We start from the raw sequence: 13,780 nt of genomic DNA on the forward strand, positions 1-13,780 counted from the left end.
AAGAGTTTACTTGGCAGCAAAGAGGTGAAAGAGTTTAAAGGGACACTGAGGACATGGCTCGGTTTCCCTTCCCTGTGAGTGAAGGAGGTTAAACCACAAGGCCAGGATTCTCCAAATTAGATGCCGGAATTAGAAATGTGCCTCTTCCCTGCTGAGTAGGGCTTCCAGAGTAAATACAGGATGCCTGGTTAAATTTGAATGTCAGACAAACAGCAAATTATTTTATATGTCAATATGGGACAGCACATTTTTAGAAACATACACCAAAAAATTATTCATTGTTTATCTGAAATGCACTCCAAGTCAAATTCAGCTGCCCACCCTTGTTCCCTCCTTCTATCAGCCCTGCTCCTCAGGATGTCAAAGTGACTTTGTTTCAGTTCCTCTGGGAATAGAAAGTCCACCTGCCTCAGAGATGGCAGACAGCCACTGGGGCTTGACTCTTCTGTTTCTTCTACCACCCTGTTGAATGATGACTCAGCCTTCTCTGTGGGAGATACAGTTCTTCCCAGAGGTGCTACCCAGCTTCCGCTGTGCGAAGGCCGGAGCAGTGTGTGCATTTCCACATCCTTGGGGAGAGCTACAGAGAAAGCCCTGCACCTGGCTAGGGCTGCTTCATTCAAACAAGATGGATTAAGCCACTTGAGACTTTAAAAACATTTAAAACTTTTTTTTTCTTTTATGGAAAGTTATTTTTTTAAAAAAATTCTTATTTATATTTTTGAGAGACATAGAAAGAACAGAGAGCAAGTTTGAGCACCACAGGGGGCCTCCCACAAACCAACTCCAAAAGCATGCTGCACTTTGTGTATCTGGCTTTACATGGGCACTGGGGAATTGAACCAGGGCTGTCAGGCTTTCAAGCAAGTACCTTTAACCACTGATCTAATCTCCCCAGTCCTGGAAATGTGTTTCAAGAAAGTCCATGGACGTATCTACCAGCTTTCCCAAGCATTCTTTGGGTCCTGCTAGTTACACAGAGGTGCGTCTAGTTCCAAGGAAAGATGTGCCAGCCTGGGAAAACTGGAAGCTGAGGCTCCTGTCTCTGTGGCCAGGGACATCCATGCCTGGGCCAGTTCAACAGCTTTTCCCTTAAAGATTTCATGGCACTTGGCAAATACTGATGATTCAAAATAGAGTTGGCCAGCTCAGCACTTATAAATAGGAATACTCCAGAAAGTCCTGGATCTAAATTCAGTTTTTAATGTTGTCTTTAAAGGAAAAAAGTAAGGTAAGAGGGGGGAGGCCAGGTAGCTTTTGGTAGCTGTTAGGGTGGCTTCTGACAGATACCTGCTAGAGATCAAAGGATGATCTGACTTCTCATCTCTTGCCTAGTTCCCTAGACCTGTTTTTCTATGCCTGAGCCCCTCCCTGGGAGGGAGGTCTCGCCTAGGATCTAAATCTAGGTCTAACATTGTGGTTGCTCATGTTCAGCCCCCAGAACTCTGATGTCAGGACCGGCCTCTTCCTGGGACAGCCCCTAGCCCAAACTAATCAGCTGTCCCTCAGCTCACCTGAGCCAGAAGGTAGAGCCACCACCCTAAGGTTATAAATACATTTGTGAGGGGAGAACAAGGTCTCTGTGCTTTCTGACCTCTCCTGAACCTCCAGATGCTGGAGAGTTTCTTGGGCCAAACCGAGGAGAGAGCCGCCTAGCCCTTACTTTCCTCATGGGCTCTTTAACCCCTCTGGCTTTCTCAACATGGCAAAGGCTCTTTGCACTTTCTTTTCTGTACTCTCTGTGTTTTTTTTTTTTTTTTCAGCCCCTCTGCGTGGGCTCTCAAGCCACTTGGCTGGCTTTCCTTGGTTCTGTACTTCCCTAAATAAATATAATAATTTAATAATTATCCTTCTCAGTCTTATTTTATTTAATTAAATTTAGACACAAACTAGAGTTTAAGGCTCAAAGACTTTCCTGAAACCCTAACACCCCGTTACATGAGGGTTCATAGTATCTGTGGGCTCGTGTTTTCTATTGGGTTAGTGTGTGCCACCTTGTGCGCATGTGCAATCTTGCATATGCATCACCTTGTGCATCTGACTTACCTGGGATCTGGGAAGTCAAATGTGGATCCTTAGGCTTGGCAGGCAAACGCCTTAACTGCTAAGCCATCTGGCCAGCTCAGCTTTGACTTCTAAATGACTACTCAGTTTCTCATTTTCCCAGTAAGAATAAGAAGAGCATTTGCAGGGACTGAAGGGGATAATTCCTGTCAACTGCTGAGTTCAGTGCTGGCACGGATATTTGTGCAACAAATAACAATCCTTAGGTTTGTAGAATGATGGCCCCCAGAACTTGTGCATTTCTCATGCCATGGGACAGAAGGAAAGCCTTAAGAAGAAGGAAAAGCTAAGAAGGCTCACGCCAGACTTCAACCTGTAATTAACTTCACTTGTACTAATAAAAATAATTTTGTACTTGCTTTGAACCACTAAACATGTGGTAATTTTTTTTACAGCATCTATAAAAAAACTAACAGACTAGGCCTGGAAATATGGCTTAGAAGTTAAAGCACTCACCTGCAAAGCCTAAGGAACCAGGTTTGATTCCCTAGTACCCATGTAAGCCAGATGCACAATATGGCATATACATCTGGAGTTCATTTACAGTGGCTGGAGGCCCTGGCATGTCCATTTTCTCTCTTTCTGTCTGTCTCTCTCTTTCTCCCTCGAATAAGTAAATAAATAAAATATATTTTAGAAATAATGGACTAAAACTCATTAACAGTAAGATTTCATTCTTCTCTTAGATATATACCATATATGATGTGTCTATTGAGTTTTCCAAGGAAGATGGGCTCACAATATTTATCTGAAAGAGAACCAACTTCATAACAGTGGCATGGGATGCAATGGTGTCAAAAAATATAGTGAAATAATCTAAATGTTCCTATTTTTTACAGGGAACAAGCTGAATCTTAAAGAATTTTCAGAATAATTTCCCATTTAAATGCACAATAGTGTACTTGCTCAATTATAACACTTTGAATATAGAATATTGTATAAAGTGTTTAAAAGTATATTTAATCCATTTCATAATATTAAACAAAAAACCAAAACATGCAATTCTATGTAAAGAACACATTCATTTTTCTAAGAAAACAAGAGCCAAGCATAGGTATAATGTATGTGTATGAAAAATCTCTGGAACAATCACAGCAAAAACCTGAAGAAGAATTGATTCTTCTGCTTGGTTTCTGTGCTAGTTATTTTTGGTACTTTGTGACCAAAATGCCTGACAAAAACTACTTGAGGGAGAAAGATTTATTTTGGATAGGGCTTCATGACGAGGAGGGTGTGTGGAGTTCCCACAGTCTGAGTGCAGTGGGCTCTTCACATCACTTCAGACCAGGAGCACAGAGTCTGAAACAAGGGCCCCGCTACACCCTTCAAAGGCCCCTAGGAATCTCCTCCCAGCAGCTAGGCCCCACTTCCTAAAGGCTCAGCTGACTTCAAAATAATGCTACCAGCCGAGGAACAAGCACTCAAAACATGACTTTGTGTGTGGGGGGGGGGATGTTTCAGATTCAAACCATAATGCTTCCCTACATTTAAAGTTCTTTCTTTCTACTATGATCTTGCAATACTTTGGACTTAAGATGAAATTTATTGAAAGGACCGTCTCTGAGGTCTACAAAATGTGACCACATGGGGAGGATTGGAAGTGGGGTCCCACTGGGAAAGTATGTTGGGGCCACAGGAGCAGGAGGAGGAGCTGAGAGCCTTCCTCTCTGTGCTGCTGACATGGGCCTGGGTCAAAACAAAGAGACTCACTTTTGGTCAGAGGAGCTTTTCTTTTCCAGATGGCAGTGACCACTGGGGAGAAGGAAAACTCACCAAAGTGCTAAGAGGAAGTGACAGCAGAGCGTTCAGCACTGATTGAGACACACTCTCCAAGGCTCGGGGACCATTTTGGAAGAGGTGGCAGAAAAATAAAAAATTTAAGAGCCAAAGAAAGAGGAGAAGTGTTTTGCAGTCCTTACTGTCTTCTAGACACAAAGATGTCACGACATTCCTGACCTCACAGTGCTGATGCTACCGACATAAGACCTGCCTAATAGGAGGGGAAAAAAATGCTGACATCAAAATAAAAGAGCAACTAGTTGGAAAGAAGAAGGGCTCAGTGGATTGATGACTCGGGAGGGGACAAGGGATGGCTGTGTGAGAGCATTATGATCATGGTATATCATCTAGATGTATGCAGGCTGTCAATAAAAAGCTGTAAAAGAAAAGATGCAGCATCTTGGTGACATCCATGTCACCAAGTGTAAGTGCTGAACAGAGACAGCTCTGTCACACCTGCGGAGATGAAAGTGTCATGATAGGGGTGCTATGTTACAGGAATCTTACTTTCTCACAAGTTCAGGAACCATGTTCTGTAAAGCTTTGAGATTCCTTTATAAAAACATCACTACCCTTTATTCTCCACATCCACCACCCCTTGTTCAAACTACAGTTGAGGTTCCTGCTGGAGCTGGGGTCCCCAGGCATTTGGGGCATTTCCTGCAATTCGGTTCTGGATCTTAAGTTCCCTATAGAGGTAGCTCTGTCTGCAAGTCACCACCACACCTCCATGGAGCAAGAATTCGGGAGCATGTGGGGGTCCAGTGTCCCATGCCTGAGAACAGAGCAACCCTACAGGGTACTGAATTCATTCTTTTCAGGCTGCTCTTCTGAGAGGCCAGAAGAGAGTCCCAAGGCTGTGACCAGGTATGGGTAGACTTCGTTCCTTTCCAAGTCTCAGAGGGTACACAAAGCAGCCTTGATATTTTCTCTTTCCTCCTTTAAGCAGAACTAAATGGCATGAAACCAAATCTTCTTTCACTCTAAACAACTGCCTGCTTCTGTTTGAGTTGCTTTGCTCCCAGGAAGCCTAGGTCACTCTAAATGCTGCTGCCCACAGTCAAATGAGAGCCCCAGAGCCCTGGCAGAGCTGCTTTACATGGCCACCCAATGCTGCTGCTGGTTACTGGCCAGGTAATGCCAGACCTGACTTAAGTGGCAATCCTGCTGGGGCTGAGCTCCACCACAGGGACTGCCATGATCTGCATGTGGTTTGTCTCCACCAGAACCCGTGTTGAGATTTGGTTGCCAACATGATGGTGTTGGAAGGTGGGCCTTGAAGAGGTGATTATATTGGTGGAGGGATTAAGGTCTCTTGTGAGGCTAGATTGACTTTTGCAGAAAGTAATTAGCTCTCTGAGAGTGGGTTGTTGTAAAATGTGCACAGTTTCCCTGGCTTTCTCATTTCCTGTCTTCTGCACACAATCATGTCTGTTTTCCATCATGAGGGCCTCAGAAGCCTAAAAGAAGCCATGTTCTTGGACTCCTGGAACCATGAAGCACAACAAACATATTTTTCTTATAAATTAACATCTCAAGGATGGCTCAGTAGCTAACAGCACTTGCCACACAAGCATGAGGGCCAGATTTGCCCTGAGTTCAATTCCCCAGAACCCACATAAACAGCTGGGCATGGCCACACGTGCCTGTAACACCAGTACTATGGGGAGAAAAGACCAGAGAATTGCTGGGGTTCCCTGGTCAGTCAGTCTGACAGTGCAAAGTTCAGTGAGAGACTCTATCTCAAGAAAACAAGAAGATAAGCAACAAAGGAAAGACACGTGACAGTCATCTCTCACCTTCATGCATGCAGAAGCACAATACAACATATGTATTGCACGCATGCACAGAAATAAGTAATAAATAAATGGCCATCTCCAGTGTTCACTTATCAAAATGAAATGGACTAAGACAAGAGCCTTGACTGGAGCTTAAGCCCTTAGGGATCCTCACTCAGTCTGGGAAGCTGTGATACCTCAGAGACACCATTGACATAAACCAAAGCCCCTAAGATGTCCCAGGCTTGGGGCCCCACAACAACAACAACAAAAAAATCAGTCATGTTAGGTATGTGAGACACCTCTTAATTTCCTGTCAAAGATCTTCTAGAACCCCTTTCATGGCTAGAGTACTAATGTCCACCACTCATAGGCTTACGCTGCCTCCCAACATTCAGAAGGGTCTGCCTGCCTTGGCGCTGGGGAAGTAGCCAGTACTCTTTCTAGTCTGTTTCCTGATTATCAGGGAAATGCTTTCACTGCTTCATAGTTCAGTATGAGACTACAATCAATTTTTTTGTAGAGACCCTTTATCTGGCTATGGAAGTTCCTTCTGTTTCTAGCTTACATCTACTTTCCATTATGAATCCATGTTGGATCCAGTAAAATGAACATAGGATTTTCGTCTCTGTTATGATGATGTGGTGAATTTAGTTTTTGAATTGTTTTTAATTTTTAAACCAACTTTATATTCCTGGAATACTTTTTTTTGTTGTTTGTTTTTTTGAGGTAGGGTCTCACTCTAGCTCAGCCTGACCTGAAATTCAGTCTGTAGTCTCAGGGTGGCCTTGAACTCACAATGATCCTCCTACCTCTGCATCCCAAGTGCTGGGATTAAAGGCTTACGCCACCATGCCCGGCTTCTGGAACAAATTTTTTCTCTCATGGGGTTGATATATAAAATGCATTGAGGTATTAGCCATCATTAGTTGGATAACATTTAAAGATGTTTACATATGTACTTATGAGAACAATTAACCTGTAATGATCTTGTGTGGTTTGGATATTGAAGTTATATACTCACTTGCCTTGTGACATCCTGAGTAGTGTTTCCTTTTTTCCTATTTTCTGGAAGTCCTTCTATGACATTGGGGCTGTTTCTACCTTAACGTCAGGTTGAATGTCCTGAAGTATACTGGGTCTGGAGTTTTCTTTATAGGAAAGTCTCCTAATCACACATTGAATAGATACAAACTTATTCAGTTTTTCCATTTCTTCTTTTGTTTTTTTCTGGTTCTGAAAAACTACTTTTCTTGAGCCACCTAACAATGAGCTATAGTGTCACCAGTCTGCAGTACAATTAGCTTCTTGTCTTTTGTTCTTTAAGAATTTACATATCCAATTATCTTTCTAGTTAATTTTCATGGTTTTGCTATGTTGACTAAAACTTTTTCTAGTAAGATTTTTTTAATTCTATGGGCTGTAACTAGTCAGTGTGGGACTCCTGAATGGTATTTCACAGTACTGTTAACGCCTCCCAAGCAGGACGCAGGACCTGGTTACGCATTCACCAGGACAACTGCTAATGTGGAGGGCAGTCCATGGTGGTCGGAGCTTCCAAGAAAATGAGGCAGAGTGGACGCCATGATGAAAACAGGTGATGTGAAATAACCCACACTCTCATAAGGACATGTACTGGGCACTGATTGCACCTGTGCCAATGAAGACAGTGTACTTTTGCCTCCCAAAGTGTTTGCCTTGCCTCTCTTGAGAAGTCTGCATTGGTCCCAATTTTCCACCAAAGCAGACGCAGTTAAGAGGCTTGTAAATGGGGAGAAAGGCACTGTGACCTCCTGAGAACTCCCACCTGTGGGCTGCCTGAGGCAGCAGAGTATGAATGGGGACAGATATGTGAGCTGTGTGGTGACTTCACAGGCCACAATCTCCACTCTGGTCTTCTGCACGAGAGTTTCGTGAACAGTCCCTGTATGAGGCAAAGTGATTTTTACCACCAGGAAGGTGAACTCGAGGCCTGATGTGGGTCACCTGCATTCTCTGCTACCACCATCACCACCACCAGAGGCTTCAGAACTAACTGTAAATAGTGGCTACTCAGCTTCTTCTTAAAATCAGCCCATGTGGCCCTTGGAAGGGATGAGAGACACCATTTTACTAGGAAGGGAAGGAGGGAAACTTTGCTTTGCCTAGCATCCTGGGAGTCGTGGCCACAATTTAACAAAATCAGATGCAATTTGGTCAAAGAATTATTAAAGGTCACACTTGGGTATCAAGTTGGGATTGAATCAATAGCTGAACATTGATCATACCCTGTCAGAAACAATGGATTTGAGCTGAAAACTATCATGCAGAGAATTTTCTCAAGCATTATGTTGTGTCTCACATCATAATAATTAAAATAGATATTCACCACCTCCCTCTCTGACTTTAAAAAAAAAAAGACAGTTCTTTTTTTCAATATAATTTCAGATAGGACCCAGCATTTTGATTTATTCATAAACCTGCCTGCTCTACTTGTATGTTTTGGCAAGGGGCTGTATAGGCTGCTGGTTTTGGCCAAATGAAAAGTCGTGGATGTGAAAACTGAGCAGATCATGTGCAGAATCAGTCTTCTTTCATCAACTCCAAGAGATCGTCCCCAATTCCGTTCTCACTCAGCTCATCTAAGCTGTAGTAGTGGTGAACGATGTTCTGAGCGGAGCAGCCACGACATGGAGTCCACGGATGCCCAGCTGACACCCGATGGCACATGACACCGCCATGTCACGGTTCTGGTAAGTGCCCTGGCACTGCTGTGGAAGCGGCCTGAGAGCAGAGCATACCTGCTCTGGTGAGCTTGTCGGGCCATCTCCTTGCACACAGCCTTGATGAGGTTGAAGAGGACATCACCCTCATGGATGCTCTGCAGAACAGAGGGATGTGCTGAGAGAGGGTGGCATGCTGGCACCTTCGCTGCTCCGCAGTGCCCAGCTGCTGCAGCCAGTGGTCCTAAGCCTGCTTCAGCGTGGGGCACCGAGGCATCAAACAAGAACTGGGAGTTGAGCACCAGGAACAGGACTCCCCCAACCCAGAAGCTGAAGTACACCTCCCCCCATCTGGCAGAGCTCCTCCACAGTCTCAGCCATGGGGACATTGACCAAGTCATGTCACCACTGACGAAGGCCACTGGGACGGCCCAGCTGACAGCCTTCCACATCCTCTGTAGATCCTTGGATTGCTCGTTCTGCCAGGGCATCCCTGGCATGGCATGGGTGAGGTCTCTGCGAAGAGCAGAGAATTTAGGTATGGGGTCCATCTTACTGATGGACTCAGTGGGACGGATCTCCCGCTTCCTCCCACTCATCAGCGCCATTGTCCCAGGCCCCAGTGGACCAGGCCCTCATCAACCCAAACTGTGGGTCTGCACCTTGGGTGAAGTAGAAGGGGCCTTTCTGTTCCCGCGCCTCCCGAAACCTTGTGGTGGTCCCCGCAGAGCGGATGCGGAGGCAGAGGAACTCGGTCCAACCGCAGAGCCCACGCTATCACCCCGCTCTCGTCTCAAGTTCTCGTCCCTATGGGAAGTTAGGTCAAGACCTGAGAAAGCCCCAACAGGACCCCTGATGCCAGCTCCTTGCTCCAGAGCACCCCGGAAATCCCTTTTCTATTTCTTCTGATGTTAGTTTTGAACAGTTGTCTGGGAGGGAAATTGATGATTTAACCTGTATCTTCAAGTTGATTAGTGTACATGTGGTCATAAAGCCCTCTTTCGTCCTTCTTCATCATTGATAGAGCACCTCCCTCTAGTGTGTTCCCGGTACTGGCAATGTAACATGAATAGCTTTTTTTTTTTTTCATTTGTTGCTCAAAATATGAAGAACTTTCCAGAATCCCCCTTCATAAGTAAAGCACTCCCCAGTCGCTGAGAGCTCTGCTGATAGATGACCGTCCACAGCTAGCCCTGGATTAAGCCCTGGAGGCTTGCCTTGCATGAAGGAGCATCTCTTGCAGTAAGCACGTTGTCTGGGGCCATGGCTTCCTAGTGCACGAGGGAAAGTCTGCCCCCGGCTCAGACTCTGGACAATTCTCAGGAGTCATTTCAGCTGAGGCTTCCCTTACAACTGAATTACAGCTCAATTTCTTCCTCTCCTACACACACACACACTGTTCATACATACTGCACATGTACCTATGGAGGTCAGGGGACAACCATGGGTGTCCACCAGTTCTTGCACTCCATCTTGTTTGAGGCAGGGTCTCTTTCTCTGCTGCATCTACTAGGGTAGCTGGCCCATAAGCTTCCAGGGATTCTCCTGTCTCCACCTCCCATCCTACCATAGAACACTGGGAATACAGTTGCATGCCCCCATGTCTGGCTTTATGCGAGTCCAGGATCTCATGTGACAAGTGCTCTCTCCACTGAGCTGTCTTCTCAGCACCTTTCTCTTAATTTTTTAAAAATATTTTATTTTCTTTTATTTTTTATCTTTTCACAATTTTATTAACATTTTCCATGATTATAAAAAATATCCCATGGTAATACCCTCCAACCCCCCGCGCGTTCCCCTTTGAAATTCCATTCTCTATCATATTACCTCCCCATCTCAATCATTCTACTTACATATATACAATACCAACCTATTAAGTACCCTCCTCCCTTCCTTTCTCTTCCCTTTATATCTCCTTTTTAAACTTACTGGCCTCTGCTACTAAGTAATTTCCTTCTCACAGAGAAGCCCAATCATCTATAGCTAGGATCCACATATGAGGGAGAATATGTGGCGCTTGGCTTTCTGGGCCTGGGTTACCTCACTCTCTTAATTTTTTAAGATGAATTTGCTATTCTCCCAACTCACTGAGAAAGATACTGTGCTTATTAATTTAAAAAACATTAGCTGGGAGTGGTGGCGCACACCTTTAATCCCAGCACTCAAGATGTAGAAGGATCACCATGAGTTCAAGGCCACCCTGAGACTACATAGTGAATTCCAGGTCAACCTGGGCTAGAGTGAGACCTCAAAAAACAAATATATGTTTGTAGTAAAATAGATGTTACAAAATTTGCCACCTTAACTATTTTTTAAATATATTTATTATAGAGAGAAAGAAAAAGAGAGAGAGTAAATATGTGTGCTCCAGGGCTTTCTGCCACTGCAAATAGACTCCAAAAACATGTGCCACCTTCTGCATTTGACTTCATGTGGGTACTGGGGAGCAGAACCCAGGCTGCCAGGCTTGGTAACCAAATGCCTTAACCACTGACCCATCTCTCCAGCCCCTTAACCATTTTTAAGTGTACACGTTGGCATCATTAAGAGCACTCACATTGTTGTACAACTTTTACCACCATCCATCTCCAGAAGTCCATGACATTCATTCCCCCACCAGCCACAGGCCACTACCACTGTCTGTGTCAACAAATTAGAAGACCCTTGGTTTACATTAGGAAATCATGCAGTATTCATCCTGGTTCATTAATATCTAGCTCTTTTCTGCTCTGCAAATGTATATACTTTATTACAATGAATTATGTCATCGGTTTTATGTCACATATTCTTGCCATTTCAAAATCATTTCTAATTTTTCTTTGACCCATGGATTATTTAGAAGCATATGACTTATATCACAAACATTAAGAAATTTCTAGCTTAATTAGATGATAGTGAGAAAATAGCCTCTGAATGATTCCAGTCACTGGAAATGTGTACATAGTTCACATCATCTCCCAGAATATAGTAAATGGAGCCAGTGTTCCATGCAGAATTAAAAAGAAGGAACATGGGGCTGGGGAGAAGGCTTGACAGTTAAAGACGCTAACACAGCAAGCCTGCTTGGGGCGAGAGAGATGGCTTAGTGGTTAAGGCGCTTGCCTGCAAAGCCTACCAACCTGGGTTCAATTCCCGATGCACAGTGGCACATGAGTCTGGAATTTATTCTCACTCTCTCAAATAAATAAATAAAAAATTAAAAAGAAGGAAATGAGGAACAGGCTGAAATTTAGGGGTACAGAGTTATAATATGCATATATATGTTATATATGTATATTAAAACTCTGTACCCCCTAATATGCATATATATCACATGTATATGTATATACATGCAGAATTAGGTCAAGATTATTAAGTATGTTGTTCTAGTTCTCTACATCTTTGCTGACTTTTCTTATATTCATCTATTTATTTTTTCTGTTCTAAGAAAGGTTTGTTAAAATCTCCCAACAGGCTGGTGGACTCATCTTTTAAAATTTTTGTTCTGTGCATTTTGGCACCACAAGTTTGAGGCTGATTCAGTATTATTGGGTGTACTGACCTTTTTATCCTTGTGATACATCAAATACTATGCTTGAAATATAGTTGCTTTGAATTTTCCTACTTATTTACTTATTTCACACAGCTCTAAGCTTCTATCTGGGACCATTTACTTTTTTAAAAAAAAACTTTTTACTGACAACTTCCATAATTATAGGCAATAAACCACAATACTCCCCTTCCCCACTTCCCCCTTCCCCAATGCACTCTCCATCATATACCCTCCCCTCCCAATTAGTCTCTCTTTTATTTGGATGTCATCATCTTTTCCTCCTGTTATGAAGGTCTTGTGTAGATAGTACCAGGCACTGTGAGGTCATGGATATTGAAGCCAATTTCTGTCTGATCGATTGCATTGTAAGCAGTCTCACTCCTCCTTTGGCTTTTACACTCTTTCTGCCACCTCTCTACAATGGAGACCGGGCCTTAGAAGGTGTGATAGAGATGTCTCAGTGATGATCACTTCTCTGTCACTTCTCAGCACTATGTTGCCTTTTGAGTCATCCCAGTGGTCACCACCATCTGAAAAGAGAAGCTTTTCTAACCAAAAGTGAGAGTAGCATTAATATATGGTTATGAATGTTAACAGAAGTGCTTACAGGACAGTATGATGAATATAATATTTGCATTTAGCCAGCCACCAGCAGACATTACACTCCTAGAGCTCATGACCTCCCCTGTCATAGGCGTTTGATTGGGTTTTCAGTACGAGCCTTGTATTACGTCCCATAGAGTGGGGCTCCCATCCAATTAGAGAGCAGCTGGATTCCCCCACAACAGACATGCCACTATTGCACCCATTGGTTCATTTGGCCTGGCTGGCTAAACTGAAACCTTGCAGTGTCCACCGTTGCTTATCTCCACTGATGACTTCTCTTTCCAATAAAGCTGCATGCAGCATAGTAATTTTTTCTAGCTTTCTCTCAGCTGGTCTACAGGGAGGAGGATACCGGCTCAGCTCCAACTTGACTTCTCAATGACTTTGCAGCCCAAGCATGTGCAATCTTCATCAATTGGGTCTTAACATCTATTTCTGGTGGGAAACCAACAGTCTTGGTAATGGCCTATAATATTTTGGGGGCATCAGGGACCTCCCTGGCCTTCAACTCAATGGAAGGTATTTTACCCCTAGCACTGAATTTTTTCTAGTAATACTCTATGGTTTCTGGGTGCAACATGATCCAAAAAAGTAGATTTCCATATGGCTTCTTCATAACATCTTAGATTTTGATTAGCCTCCTCCTACCCTTCCTTTACTCAACTTCTTCCCCTGACCTCACTTAGACCATTCCATCCCCAGTTATGAGTTCATCTACTTACATATATACAATACTGTGATAGTTTGAATAAATGTCCCCCAATAGATTCAGGAGTTTTACTAAAGCTTCTTAGATTTCCTGCTACCTGGCTGGAGGAGATCTCACTCGGTGGATCTTAGGGTCCAGCCCTAAGGTGTGGTAGTGGGTTTGGAATTCCAGTCTAAAGATATGCAAAGTGCCTGAATTCCCCTGAAATTCTTACATGTGGTATGTGGTATGGATTTTGTTTTGTTTTGTTTTGGCTTGTGGCTGTTTTTTTCTTTCTTTTTTTTCTCTGTTTGGACCTGTGAAAGTGAGCCATCTTCTGCCATTATGGAACTTGTCCTGGATCTGTAAGTTTCAATAAATCCCTCCGTCCATAACTGTGCCTGGTCTGGAAGCTCATTGCAGTGATGTGAAGCTGTCTGCTACAAATACCATCTCCTTAAGTCCTCCCCTCTCCTCCAACCCTTATTAGCCCCTTTCTAGCTTACTGATTTTTATTCCAACTCACATGCAAGTCTAAATATTTGTAGCTAGGATCCACATATGAGAGAGAATATGTGGCATTTGGCTTTCTGAGCCTGGGTTACCTCACCTAGTATAATCCCTTCCAAAT

The 13,780-nt window shown here is 43.6% G+C and overlaps 1 pseudogene; it reads right to left on the reverse strand.

Moving 5' to 3' along the window:
- Nucleotides 1-8,183: 8,183 nt before the first annotated feature.
- The window catches only part of LOC101606084, a 68,050-nt pseudogene continuing 62,453 nt past the window's right edge, over nucleotides 8,184-13,780 (reverse strand).

Source organism: Jaculus jaculus, chromosome 3, assembly GCF_020740685.1.
Source record: "Jaculus jaculus isolate mJacJac1 chromosome 3, mJacJac1.mat.Y.cur, whole genome shotgun sequence".
Taxonomy (NCBI): Eukaryota; Metazoa; Chordata; class Mammalia; order Rodentia; family Dipodidae; genus Jaculus; species Jaculus jaculus.